This window comes from Xenopus laevis, chromosome 1S, assembly GCF_017654675.1.
Source record: "Xenopus laevis strain J_2021 chromosome 1S, Xenopus_laevis_v10.1, whole genome shotgun sequence".
In the NCBI taxonomy this organism is placed as follows: Eukaryota; Metazoa; Chordata; class Amphibia; order Anura; family Pipidae; genus Xenopus; species Xenopus laevis.
Genome location: NC_054372.1, coordinates 121,250,676 through 121,266,028, shown reverse-complemented (window position 1 = coordinate 121,266,028; position 15,353 = coordinate 121,250,676).

Here is a 15,353-nt window from a genome sequence, read left to right as displayed (position 1 = left end):
AACACATGCCTATGACTAAGGGAATGCTTTCCCGAAACGCGCAAGGCGATGATGTTACCCACCATGACACAATAAAGATACCACTTTATACTCATCTGGAGTGCCGCCTGGAACATTTTTCTTTTGCATTCTTTACACAGGCCACTTGATTGAACCAGTGAGTGTTTTTTTTCTCTCTTTTTTCATAGGTCATTTTTAAAGCAAAAGTACAAAAGGACATATCAAACCCAGGTCATAGTTTAAATAAAGTTTTTGAACTTTATGGCTTCATTTTTCTAGAGTCTACAATGTTCACACTAAGTCCTGGAGTTAGCATGGTTAATTTATTTGTTTAAATGTATCTAAACTGAAACTAATTTTTGATTGTTCATTATACAGTTTTGCTCACCCAACCCTGTTCTACCTATTCAGCCTAACTTATGCTCCTGTGTGTTAAGATTTTTTTCCCATTGCTGTTCTGGCCCTGGTAGATCAGTAATGTATGGATGAATAAAGGAGTGCATAGATGGGAAATTATTTTGGAACTGACTGTGTCAGCATTTGCCAAAAGTTGTATTTTTTGAAGGTGCAGATATATAGAGTGTTTGTGTGTTGTGTGATTTCATAGGAAGGATATATTTTACTTTCAAGTGGTCAGCTCTTACAGTTATTCTTAAAACATAGATAACTCTGATAGTAGGCATGCCTCTAATAATATAACTGTACAGTATAGCTAGTGTAAAGAATAAAGAACTTAAAGAATACATAATAATGTATTGTAAAAAATATTAACAAATCTCTTGTTAATTAAACAATCTCTTGTTTTAGAACATACACAAAAGGAAAGGTTTCAGGAAAAATTCTCAAAAAGCCCAGGTATTTTTAAACATGGGAAGTTGTAACTAGTTAAAGGAGAACTAAACCCCCAATAAAAAAACCCTACCCTACATAGTCCCCCCTTCCTGCTTCCCTCCCCTGCATGGGGATTGCCCCTAATTCATTACTCATGTATAGGTTCAGAGTAAGAGCAGCGGAGTACTTGGGGGCCATCTTCTGGCTCTTCTGTATTTGGGAAGTGAACACTGTATTGGCGCATGCGCAGTTGGAGCAGTCTTCCAGTTCATAGCAACTGGAGCAGTCTTCCGGTTCATTGCCAAAGGGAAGGAAGAGGAACCGAAGAAGGGAGGGGGGACTATGTAGGGTAGTGGGTAGGGAATTGTATTATTGGGGGTTTAGTTCTCCTTTAAAGAATATTAATGCTGTGTGATGCAGTCATGTAGTGTGGTCTTCAATGTTTATAAGAATTAACATTCATAAAAAAACATATAAAGGATATAAATTATGAGGTGGTACAACAGAAAGCTAAAGTTGCTACCTAAACATCTTCACATTGATAATATTTTCAGAACAGTAGTGTTCACTAGGCACAGTTGATTAGGCAGCAGTTCTCAAATTGTTAGTTTGTAACCTTGTTATATGGGCATCTTGCGTTATTTAAAAAAAATCTTCAGTGAGAAGTATTTCATATGCCTTCATTGTTATATTCTTTGGTTTCAATACAAAAAAAAAATCACTACAATGAAAAAAATATAATTTGGGGGACAGATATCTTTTTTGTTTATCAATGCACAGCAGCACATTCAGTTGTAAACATTTATTTTTTCGGTTTGGTTTTAGTTTTTGTTTTTCAGTAACTAGTTCCCAGGTCACATCCAATTACCAAGCCATTTGGGAGACCATTTTATTAATAAATTAATATCTCACATCTGAAATGAATTATCTTTATTTTTTTATGTATTTTTCCTGAAAATTATTTGTCATTACAGAACAAAAGTACAATTCCTGTCTGACAATTTAAGTGGAAAACATACATAAACATAAAGGGTGCAGGTGGCCCGAAATGTTGCCCCTTTTCTGTTTGTTTATGGAATAAATAAACAGCGATGCACTTGTTCACAAACTACAGGGTGCTACTAGATTTCTTTCCTACAGGTTTTAAGAGCGGCATAAACAAATGCATACAAAAGAGGCAGATTAATAACAGCAACATGTTAGTGTGTGCTTATCGCTATTTCAGGCAATATTTAAAGAGAAGTGAATAAGTTCATAGCATTTTTAAGAAGTATTATGAAATTAGACCTTAACTCCAAATGTAGTGCAAACTACAACTAATTCATATAGGTGCAAATTGAAAAAAAAAACAATAAACATAAAAAAGTCTTCTTTTTATCACATTACTTTAGTTGTATTTGTCACAGCCATTCATTTGCTTTTCAGTCAAATGACAATAGCATATCAACTTTAACTCACGAATATATGTTGAGCATTGATTATAAGTGAGTCTGTGATTTCATAATTACGAATGGTTTATTTAAACCAGTATGTTATTAGCTCACTGCAGATTGAATTGAATAAACAACATTTAACTGTAATAGGGGAATAGACTAAAAGGCACGTCAAGTACACAGGTGCAGTAACTAGGGATGTAGCGAACTGCCGTTTATGTGTTCGCAAAAAATGCGAACAGTTCGCGAACTTCGAACACCCGCAAAATCGTTCGATTCGAACGATCGAAGGATTTTAATCGTTCGATCGAACGATTTTCATTCGAATCGAACGATCGAAGCCATTCTATCGAATGATTTCATTCAATCGAATGGCTTCGATCGTTCGATTCAAACGAAAATCCTTCGATTTTAGCGGTCGAAGGAATCGAATGGTCGAATGGTCGAACGATTTTTGTTCGAATCGAACGCGAACTCATATTGGCGAACGTCGCGCGACCTTCGCGAACATTCGGCGGACGCGAACAGTCGAAGTTCGCGCGAACTAGTTCGCCGGCGAACAGTTCGCTACATCCCTAGCAGTAACCCACAGCAACCAATAAGATGTTTTTGACAGCTGAAGGCTACTTTTTGTTTGGCTATCATAGAAAACTTGAGGTTTTTCATATTTTGCACCTTTTATTACATAGCCCCGCACCTTGTGTCAGAGTTAAAATCTAATTTTTGGTATGAACACAGTGCTATGTGTGTAGCATGAGGCAAGTAAATACCTTTTTTTTTTCAGAAGACTTTACACTGCATGTCTTGCATTGGGAAGGACTTTTTGGCTCTTTGTAGCCCATTTCACCCTAAACAGGTTGATTCTCTTCTTCACTACTTTCTAAGTCCTACTTCCTCAGAAGCCATTTTCCAATACCTTGCACTAATGAGATCTAACAAGATTGAAACAGGGTGTCTGCAAGTTTGGATATATGTCTCTGAACTATTAGGCTGTGTCCTTGCTACAAAACCGGCAGTTCGACATAAAGTAGTGATTTGCATGTCTTCGCCTTATGTGAGAGACAAAATCTCATGTTTGGTATGAAGGCAGTGCTATGTGTGCAGCATGAGGCATGTAAATATCTTCTGGCTTTACATGCATGTATTATACAACCCCCTAACAGTTTTCAGTTTCCTGCATTTGTACAGCATTCAGCTTTTTTCTTATTAAACTGGAGAACTGCTGAATAATTGTAATTATATTATCTTTTTATTATTAAAAAGAAAAAACAAATGCAAATTGTCTCTCAAATTGTCTCTCTGCAGCCTTTGACACAGTTGACCACCCGCTCCTCCTAGACATTCTATAGTCAGCTGGCATTTATGACACTGCTCTTTCATGGTTTACATCAAATCTGTCTGACTGTTCCTTTAACATTGCCTTCTCTAACTCTACTGTGCTTCTACTATGTTACCTCTCTCTGTTGGAGTTCCTTAAGGCTCTGTTCTAGGCCCTCTGCTGTTCTCTCTCTATACTACTTTGCTAGGAAAATTTATTCAGTCGACTTCAGTATCACTAGAGATGTCGCGAACTGTTCGCCGGCGAACTTGTTCGCGCGAACATCGGGTGTTCGCGCTCGCCGGAAGTTCGCGAACGTCGCGCGACGTTCGCCATTTTGGGTTCGCCATTGTTGGCGCTTTTTTTTGCCCTCTCACCCCAGACCAGCAGGTACATGGCAGCCAATCAGGAAGCTCTCCCCTGGACCACTCCCCTTCCCTATAAAAACCGAAGCCCTGCAGCGTTTTTTCACTCTGCCTGTGTGTGCTGAAGAGATAGTGTAGGGAGAGAGCTGCTGCCTGTTAGTGATTTCAGGGACAGTTGAAAGTTTGCTGGCTAGTAATCGTTTTGATACTGCTCTGTTATTGGAGGGACAGAAGTCTGCAGGGGTTTGAGGGACATTTAAGCTTAGGTAGCTTTGCTGGCTAGTAATCTACCTTCTACTGCAGTGCTCTGTATGTAGCTGCAGTGGGCAGCTGTCCTGCTTCTGATCTCATCTGCTGACTGCTGCAATAACAGTAGTCCTTGTAAGGACTGCTTTTATTTATTTTTTTGTTGTTTTACTACTACTACTACTACTACTACTACTACTACTACTATAAGAGCCCAGTGCTATTAGTCTAGCAGTGTTGGGGAGTGGGACTGGTGTGCTAATCTGCTGCTCCTAGTAGTTCAGCAGCACCAACTTTAATTTTTTTTTTTTAATATTCATTTTTTTTTTATTTTACTTTTTTTTATTTTACTACCGCTGTAGTAGTGTATAAGTTGACCTTTTAGGCATTATTTGCCCTGTAGGCATTATTTGCACACTGTTTTCTTCAACCCGCCATCGAGCTGTGTGACCTTGTTCACATTCTGTCTAAATATCCATAATATTACCGTCTCCAGAAAAAACACCGGAGTCACTTTTTTCAAGCAGCCATAATATATTTTACGTAATCCGTATCCACCGCTGTAGTAGTGTATACGTTGGCCTTGTAGGCATTATTTGCACACTGTTTTCTTCAACCCGCCATCGAGCTGTGTGACCTTGTTCCCATTCTGTCTAAATATCCATAATATTACCGTCTCCAGAAAAAACACCGGAGTCACTTTTTTCAAGCAGCATTCATATATTTTACGTAATCCGTATCCACCGCTGTAGTAGTGTATACGTTGGCCTTGTAGGCATTATTTGCACACTGTTTTCTTCAACCCGCCATCGAGCTGTGTGACCTTGTTCCCATTCTGTCTAAATATCCATAATATTACCGTCTCCAGAAAAAACACCGGAGTCACTTTTTTCAAGCAGCATTCATATATTTTACGTAATCCGTATCCACCGCTGTAGTAGTGAATACGTTGGCCTTGTAGGCATTATTTGCACACTGTTTTCTTCAACCCGCCATCGAGCTGTGTGACCTTGTTCCCATTCTGTCTAAATATCCATAATATTACCGTCTCCAGAAAAAACACCGGAGTCACTTTTTTCAAGCAGCATTCATATATTTTACGTAATCCGTATCCACCGCTGTAGTAGTGAATACGTTGGCCTTGTAGGCATTATTTGCACACTGTTTTCTTCAACCCGCCATCGAGGTGTGTGACCTTGTTCACATTCTGTCTAAATATCCATAATATTACCGTCTCCAGAAAAAACACCGGAGTCACTTTTTTCAAGCAGCATTCATATATTTTACGTAATCCGTATCCACCGCTGTAGTAGTGTATACGTTGGCCTTGTAGGCATTATTTGCACAGTGTTTTCTTCAACCCGCCATCGAGCTGTGTGAGCTTGTTCACATTTTGTCTAAATATTGATAATATTATCGTCTCTAGAAAAACCACTTGAGTTACTTTTTTTCAAGCAGCATTCATATATTTTACGTAATCCGTATCCACCGCTGTAGTAGTGTATACGTTGACCTTGTAGGCATTATTTGCACACTGTTTTCTTCAACCCGCCATCGAGCTGTGTGACCTTGTTCCCATTCTGTCTAAATATCCATAATATTACCGTCTCCAGAAAAAACACCGGAGTCACTTTTTTCAAGCAGCATTCATATATTTTACGTAATCCGTATCCACCGCTGTAGTAGTGTATACGTTGGCCTTGTAGTCATTATTTGCACACTGTTTTCTTCAACCCGCCATCGAGCTGTGTGACCTTGTTCACATTTTGTCTAAATATTGATAATATTATCGTCTCTAGAAAAACCACTTGAGTTACTTTTTTTCAAGCAGCATTCATATATTTTACGTAATCCGTATCCACCGCTGTAGTAGTGTATACGTTGACTTTGTAGGCATTATTTGCACAGTGTTTTCTTCAACCCGCCATCTAGCTGTGTGTATTATCGTTTCCAGAAAAACCAACTGAGTTTTTGTTGTTGTTGTTGTTTTTTTAAAAATAATGCCAGGCAAAGGCAGGCCGCCACGCAGAGGCCGTGCTAGGGGCCGTGCTGCTATGCAATCCTGTGGCCCTAGCAAATTGCCCAGTTTTAAAAAGCCAATGACCCTGAACTCCCAAAATGCTGAAGAGGTAGTTGACTGGCTTACACAGCACACCCCATCCTCTACCGTTTCTAACTTTACCACAACATCCTCCTCATCCTCCACTGCTATGGCCACCCCACGTAACACTTCCTCCACCACCGGTGCCCCTTCTTCACTGGGGTCAGAGGAGTTATTTTCCAATGAGTTTCTTGAACTGAGTAATGCGCAACCATTATTGCCAGAAGAAGATGAAGGAGATGAGGACCTTACACCAGATTTAATTCTGGCAGAGAACACGATAGAGATGGACATAATGAGTGATGAGGAGGAGGTCCCCGCTGCTGCTTCCTTCTGTGATGTGTCAGAAGAAATTGATGCATCTGAGGAGAATGATGATGAGGAGATTGATGTTTTGTGGGTGCCTAGTAGAAGAGAGCAAGAGGAGGGTAGTTCAGATGGAGAGACGGAGAGTCAGAGAGGCAGTAGGAGAATAAGACTTAGAAGAAGCAGGGAGGACAGCCCGCAGGGATCAGCAGGGCAACAACATGTATCGGCACCTGTGTTCAGCCGGCCAACGCACCCGCCATTGCCGCCAATACCGCCAACTCCGCCAACTTCTACTGTTACCGCCAGATCGCACACTTCCAAAAGTCAGCAGTGTGGGATTTTTTTAATGTGTGTGCCTCTGACAAAAGCATTGTAATTTGCAATGAGTGCAGTCAGAAACTGAGCCTTGGTAAGCCCAACAGCCACATAGGTACAACTTCTATGCGAAGGCACATGAGCGGCAAGCACAAAGCACTTTGGGAGCAACACCTCAAAGGCAACAGGCAAACTAAAAGCCACACTCCTTCTGGTCCAGCATCTTACTGCTCTACCTCTGCTCTCCTTGACCCGTCTGAACCACCCTCCACTCCGCCTTCCACCTTGACCACCTGTTCCCATTCCCAGTCATCTGCCACCAGCCAAGTTTCTGTGAAGGCCATGTTTGAGCGTAAGAAGCCAATGTCTGACTGTCACCCCCTTGCCCGGCGTCTGACAGCTGGCTTGTCTGCACTCTTAGCCCGCCAGCTTTTACCATACCAGCTGGTGGACTCTGAGGCCTTCCGCAAATTTGTAGCAATTGGGACACCGCAGTGGAAGGTACCCAGCCGCAATTTTTTTTCTAAAAAGGGAATACCACACCTGTACCAACATGTGCAGAGCCAAGTTACCGCATCTCTGTCACTTAGTGTTGGGCCAAAGGTCCATATGACTACTGACGCATGGTCCTCCAAGCATGGTCAGGGCAGGTATGTCACCTACACTGCCCACTGGGTGAACTTGGTAATGGCTGGGAAGCAGGGAATGGGTAGCTCAACAACAACAGTGGAGTTGGTGTCACCGCCACGGATTGCACGCGGTTCTGCCACCACCTCTACTCCTCCATCGCTCTCTACCTCGTCTTCTTCTTCTTCTTACTCTGCTGCTGGGTCCTCCTTCTCCTCCTCCACACCTGTGCACCCCCAGCTCCCCCTAGGCTATTCGACGTGCCAGGTACGCCGTTGTCACGCTGTCTTGGGGATGACGTGCCTGGAAAGCAAAAACCATACCGGATCTGTACTCCTGTCATCTCTGCAGTCACAGGCCGATCGGTGGCTGACCCCACACCAACTGCAGATCGGAAAAGTGGTGTGTGACAATGGAAGCAATCTGTTGGCAGCGTTGAGACTAGGCAATTTAACACATGTGCCCTGCATGGCACATGTGTTAAATTTAATAGTCCAACGTTTTGTCTCCAAGTACCCAGGATTCCAGGACGTTCTCACCCAGTCCAGAAAGGTGTCGGCCCATTTCAGACGTTCCTACACAGCCATGGCACGCCTTGCTGACATTCAGCAGCGCTACAACATGCCAGTCAGGCGTTTGATTTCTGACAGCCAGACTCGCTGGAATTCAACGCTCCTTATGTTGGAACGTCTGCTGCAACAACAAAGGGCCGTCAACGAGTACCTTTTTGAACTGGGTGGTAGGACTGGATCTGCACAGCTGGGGATTTTTTTCCCCCGTTACTGGGTGCTTATGCGCGATGCCTGCAGGCTCATGCGACCTTTTGAAGAGGTGACAAATATGGTCAGTCGCACCGAAGGCACCATCAGCGACCTAATACCCTTCGCTTTCTTCCTGGAGCGTGCCGTGCGACGAGTGACAGATGAGGCTGTAGACCAGCGTGACGAGGAGCTGGAAGCGCACGATTTCTGGTCGGAATCACCAGAACGAACCCAGGCACCTGCTGCAACGCAGGGAGAGGTGCCAGAAGTGGAGTCAGAGGAGGAAGGTGGCTTTGTGGAGGAGGAGGAGGAGGACCAACAGGAGCAGGCTTCCCAGGGGGCTAGTGGTGACCTTTTGGGGACCCCTGGTCTTGTACGTGGCTGGGGGGAGGAGACCGTGGATGATGCAGTCCTTGATAATGAGGAAGCGGAGATGGATAGCTCTGCATCCAACCTTGTGAGAATGGGGTCTTTCATGCTGTCATGCCTGTTGAAGGACCCCCGTATCAAGAGGCTTAAGGAGAAGGACCTGTACTGGGTCGCAACGCTACTAGACCCTCGGTACAAGCATAAAGTGTCAGAAATGTTACCAACATACCACAAGTCCGAAAAGATGCGGCATTTACAAACCAGCCTGCAAAACATGTTGTACAATGCTTTTAAGGGTGATGTCACTTCAGGAACTCATCAACATTCCAGGGGCAGAGGTGCCAGTAATCCTGCCACGAGCACACCTGCAAGGACAAAGCCCTTTGGCCAGTCTGTAACGTCAGACATGCAAATGTTTTTCTGTCCAAGGCAGCGCCACAACCCTTCTGGATCCACCCTCAAAGAACGCCTCGACCGGCAGGTAGCGGACTACCTGGCATTAACTGCAGATATCGACACTCTGAGGAGCGATGAACCCCTGGACTACTGGGTGCGCAGGCTTGATCTGTGGCCAGAGCTGTCACAATTTGCCATGAACCTCTTGTCTTGCCCAGCCTCAAGTGTGCTCTCAGAAAGGACCTTCAGTGCAGCAGGAGGGATTGTAACTGAGAAGAGAACTCGCCTAGGTCACAAAAGTGTCGATTACCTGACCTTTATTAAAATGAATGAGGGGTGGATCTCGGAGGGTTACTGCACGCCGGAAGACTTGTTCTGACTTCTATGCAGCTGTCCTTCTCTTCAAGCCTCATGACTCCACACACAGCTGTCCTTTAGCGTCCTCCTCCTCCCTCCGCCACCGTTACAAACTAGGGTGCAAACCCTACTGGTTTAATTTTTTCTGGCCTCTGTGCTTCAGTGGCTGCAACCAAAAAAACTGGGCAAACAATGTCTACAAGGTCAACGTATGGCAAAAAATGACTATTTTCAGCATTTATATGGCATATTTTTTCTGGCAACTGTGCTTCAGTGGCTGCATCCAAAAAAATGCATATTTTCTGCATTTATATTGGCATAATTTTTCTGGCCTCTGTGCTTCAGTGGCTGCAACCAAAAAAATGCATATTTTCTGCATTTATATGGCATAATTTTTCTGGCCTCTGTGCTTCAGTGGCTGCAACCAAAAAAATTTATATTTTCAGCATTTATATGGCATAATTTTTCTGGCAACTGTGCTTCAGTGGCTGCGACCAAAAAAATGACTATTTTCAGCATTTATATGGCATATTTTTTCTGGCCTCTGTGCTTCAGTGGCTGCGGCCAAAAAAACTGGGCAAACAATGCCTACAAGGTCAACGACGTTGACCTTGTAGCATTGTTTGCCCAGTTTTTTTTGGCCGCAGCCACTGAAGCACAGAGGCCAGAAAAAATATGCCATATAAATGCTGAAAATAGTCATTTTTTGCCATACGTTGACTCAACGTATATGGCAAAAAATGACTATTTTCAGCATTTATATGGCATATTTTTTCTGGCAACTGTGCTTCAGTGGCTGCGACCAAAAAAATGCATATTTTCTGCATTTATATGGCATAATTTTTCTGGCCTCTGTGCTTCAGTGGCTGCAACCAAAAAAATTTATATTTTCAGCATTTATATGGCATAATTTTTCTGTCAACTGTGCTTCAGTGGCTGCGACCAAAAAAATGCATGTTTTCTGCATTTATATGGCATAATTTTTCTGGCCTCTGTGCTTCAGTGGCTGCAACCAAAAAAGTTTATATTTTCTGCATTTATATGGCATAATTTTTCTGTCAACTGTGCTTCAGTGGCTGCAACCAAAAAAATTTATATTTTCAGCATTTATATGGCATAATTTTTCTGGCAACTGTGCTTCAGTGGCTGCGTCCAAAAAAACTGGGCAAACAATGTCTACAAGGTCAACGTATGGCGAAAAATGACTATTTTCAGCATTTATATGGCATATTTTTTCTGGCAACTGTGCTTCAGTGGCTGCGTCCAAAAAAACTGGGCAAACAATGCCTACAAGGTCAACGTATGGCAGTTGTTTAAAGAGAACAGTAGATTACTAGCCAGCAAAGCTACCTAAGCTAAAATGTCCCTCAAATCCCTGCAGACTTCTGTCCCTCCAATACAGAGCAGTATCAAGCAGATTACTAGCCAGCAAACTTACTATCATCTGTCCCTGAAATCACTAACAGCTCTCCCCCTACACTATCTCTTCCAAGCACACACAGGCAGATTTTTCAGATACATTTTTGCCCTTGATCCCCCTCTGGCATGCCACTGTCCAGGTCGTTGCACCCTTTAAACAACTTTAAAATCATTTTTCTGGCCAGAAATGTCTTTTCTAGATGTTAAAGTTCGCCTTCCCATTGAAGTCTATGGGGTTCGCGAACCGTTCGCGAACCGCTCGCGTTTTTGCGCAAGTTCGCGAATATGTTCGCGAACTTTTTTTCCGACGTTCGCTACATCCCTAAGTATCACCTTTATGCGGATGACACCCAACTCTACTTGTCTATTCCTGAACTCTCTCCTTCTTTTCTTTCCCAAGTTACAGACTGTCTCTCTGGTGTCTCCTCCTGGATGTCACAGCGCCACCTGAAACTGAACCTTTCAAAAACAGACCTCATTATATTTCCTCCAAGATCTTCCCCTGTCCCTCAGATATCACTCACAGTAAACAACACCACTTTCATTCAACTACACAAGTACACTACCTAAGAGTTATCTTAGACCCTCATCTTTCTTTTTACCGCACATGCAAACACTTGCAAAATCTTGTCGTATTCAGCTGCGCACCATTGCCCAAATTCAGACTTGTTCAGACTCAACCAAAACACTTATACATGCTCTTATTATCTCCCACTGTGATTACCGCAACCTACTCTTTGCAGGAATTCCAATAAGTCACAACTCCACTCTGTTCTAAATGCTGCTGCTAGACTCATTCATCTATCTCACAGGTCAACATCAGCTGCTCCCCTATTTATATACCTTCATTGGCTCCCAATCTCCTCTAGAATCAAATTCAAACTACTCCCACTTACATTCAAGGCCATTAACAATGAAGTCCCTCCCTACATTTCTTCTCTGGTCTCAAAAAACACTCCTTCACACAACCTTCGCTCTGCTTCTGATCTTCGCATCGCTTCGCCTCTCCTCACTTCAGCTCATTCTTGTCAACATGACTTCTCTCAGGCTTCTGCTTTTCTCTGGAACTCTCTGCCTCAAACTGTCAGATTTTCTCCTTCTTTCCAAACTTTCAAACACTCTTTAAAGAACCCAACTGTTTAGGGAAGCTTATTCAATTAATCAGTCATTGCTGTATCATGAATTAAAATTTTTTTATAAAATCCTAATGTCTCCATTGTACCTTAACATTTAGTTGTAAACTGTCGTAAATAGGGCCCTAATCCTATTGTTCTCTGAAAACCCTTGTTTGTTATTCACCATTTGTTCCCAGTTTGTTACAAACTAAGGCAAAGCATTGTGTAACCTGTCGGGACTATATAAATAAATGATGGTGAGAACACCATTGTCTACATCACACACATAGTTTCAATTGGTGTGGTTTCTGTTGTTTCAGTGTAGTTTATACAGTTTTAATCTATCACTTTCATCGCTTTTCTTGCATTGTTCCTTTCCATCTACTGCAGAAACCAGTGCTTATCGGCCTGCATTAACCAAACCTTCTGTTACATAAATGTATTAACCTTTAGTCTGTGCAACATTTTAAGATGGCAGTCTTACATTTCTTTAAATTCCTTTTTCTCATGCTTTCTTTGGGTCCTTATCCTTGCATTGAAACCAAATGTAAAAAGCTCCAAACTACCAGAAGACCCTCTCCCATAGAGTCCAAATGTTAGGCACCCACAGTGATAGTATTCACAGACCGGATACTCTGGGCCGTGCTCCTGTTGGCAGAAAGTACTTGGTAGTACTGTGCAAGCATTATGTAGCAATCTGGAGTGGTCCTCATATGGGATTTTACATTGATAGTCATGAGTCTGAACTTCAGGCACTATTAAATCTGTCCCCAGCAATTAAGAGAGCTATCAATCAGGCTCATTGATCTGCTGCTGGGAAAATAATTTTGAGACAAGACAAGATCAATAATATTAGAAGGTGTCTACAAGTGAGTTAAGGGCTGCAAACATTTGTTTGACAACTGTGGTTAGATAGTTCGGTTTTAAAGTTACTGTCTCAAAAATAACTTGGACATATCTGCTACTTTGTGAGGAAAAAAATGTCCTTTTGGAGAATGATCTCTCCATGCTGCTTTGTGAAGAAAAAATTGTCCTGTTGGACACTGATCTCCATAAATCCTACAATCTAGCTATTTGCCTACTGCTGCTCAGCAGGACCTTCTTGTTACCTTATTGTGCCAGATGTGAGCAGTTGGATCATGGTGAGAAAATGACTACTGATTACCATTCCTGACAGTTGTGCGGAAGAGGTAGAGAGATCTGTGATATCACACTGTGACAATTATAATATATTATAATATGTGGATCCAGCATCTAAGGAATGATGTGTGTACTATAAAATGGGGGATATTCAGAATATGAGGGTGTAGTATGTGTTATCAGGCACAAAGTAGACAGTGTGTACTATGTACTAGTACCGGTAGACAGTAAAGGCACTGTGGGCTATGGAGAGTAGAGTTTGTGATGTGATTTGGCCTATGGGCATCGATTTACCCCCACCCATCTTGCTTATCATTTTACTTTGTACTATAGAATTAAGAGGGGGAATTGCATGGTTATCTTGCAGTAGTGACCTTGTAAAGCACAGAACAGCTTTGCATAATCTGCTAGATAATGACAACTTGTTTGCTGCTGTCATTCACAGAATTGCTGCTCCAGTATATACTGTACCCTTTCATGGCTTAAGGCACTTCAGGACAAAATGGGTTGTGTTCATCAAACACTCCTGATTCTCTTGGATGAGATAATTAGAGCACTGTTGAAAGTGTGCTTTTGTGGGGAGCAAATTCTTGAAAGCACCTAACATGCTTTTGAACAATGTAAAAAAGCATGTAAGTATAACTCCAGAGAGATGATGGCATTGAGCTCTGAAATAAAGGAATCCTTTCTCTTTACCTGATTCATAGATTTAGTATCCTCTTGCCAATAGTGCATGTCAAAGGGGAAAAATATACTGCTGGGCTTAGAAGCTCTACTAGCCAGATTTCAAATAAGATGCCCTTACAATGGTTGTAGGATTATTCTCATTCATTGACCAGGAAGAAATTTAATATGTGTGTAAATGCTGTGCTCATTGGTACCTTATCCCACCTAAATTATCTCAGACTGCATGAGCAGTATGCTCAAAACTCTAGTACAGACCAAGAGTGCTATGCAAAAGGCAAATGGGACACTTCACTGCCTGGCTGGACATCTCCTCTTCCATGGGTTAAGCTGTTAAAGGGGACCTGTTACCATAAGAAATAATTCCAAATGCTATTTTATTATGTTAGACAAGTAAAATAAACTTCACTTACACTATAAAAATTATTTAAATCTTGTTTTTTTTAACTCTCTGAATTCAAAATCACAGCAAGCAGACAGGCACTATTATGTAGACACTGTTATTCATGTTTAATTTGAAAAGGACTTTTATTTTACGGCTTTTTATGTCTGAGTGACAGGTCCCCTTTTTAGATAAGGTATCTGGAATAACTGATTACATTTTTGGTGGTAAATCCTATATTAATTTCTTGTGTTCAGTAGATCTCCCAGTCAAAATGTGATTGATTTGATTCACATTTCTGAGCACACTTCATAAATTGTAAAACATGTATTTATCCTAATTAACAATGCTAATTAATATACTTGTGTAGGGACTCATTTGGGTTATGTTCCCCTAAAAATCCCACATGGTCAGAAATCTCCTACTGTGACCAGCTAAGTGTTGGACCTAAATTGGTTCTGGGAGGGCGAATGAGTCCTTTGTCCCATGTGCAGAGAGTCCTGCCAGAATTCAGATTTGGCCAGAAGGGGGCACTGTTATGCAAGAAGTATAAAAAGCTTCCTATTCACATCTGGATGGAGCTAGTCTTTTTGGCTGCAAAATGGCCCCAGGCAATGGAGAGAAACCACATGGGTGTTGATGCCCTTGGTGGGCTTGGGGATAATGGAACCGGAATAATTGCTACCAGGAAATCTATTACTGGGATGTGATTACACTCTGGATGAGTGTTGGAGCCAGCCTGAAGATTATGCGGCAAATTTACTTACCTCCGAAATTGCGCCAGTGAACCTTAATAAAAGAAAACAGAGTTGTTATGATGCCCTACACATGAGCCCAGTGTATAGTTTATGTGCCATATGTAAGGAAATGTAGGGGGAAGCCGGGTACCCTTAAAAAAAATTTACGATCTTTTGCAGCCTATCACCCTGACAAACTGAAAAGTCGCCAGCGTTTTTCAATTTTTTTTTTGAGGAACTCTTATCTACTCTATTGCACTTCGCCTGGTCTGAGGTGGCGAAGGCTAGTCTGGAGCAAGAGGTAACATTCATTAAAATCTGCATCTTAGTGAATTTGCGTAGTTATGTCCATTCGCCAGAGCGAAAATTCCACTGGCGTTAGAGTGCAAAGTAGCGCTAGAGTCTATCTCCTTTGCTAGCAAAGTAACGCCAGTGCCCGTTAGTAAAT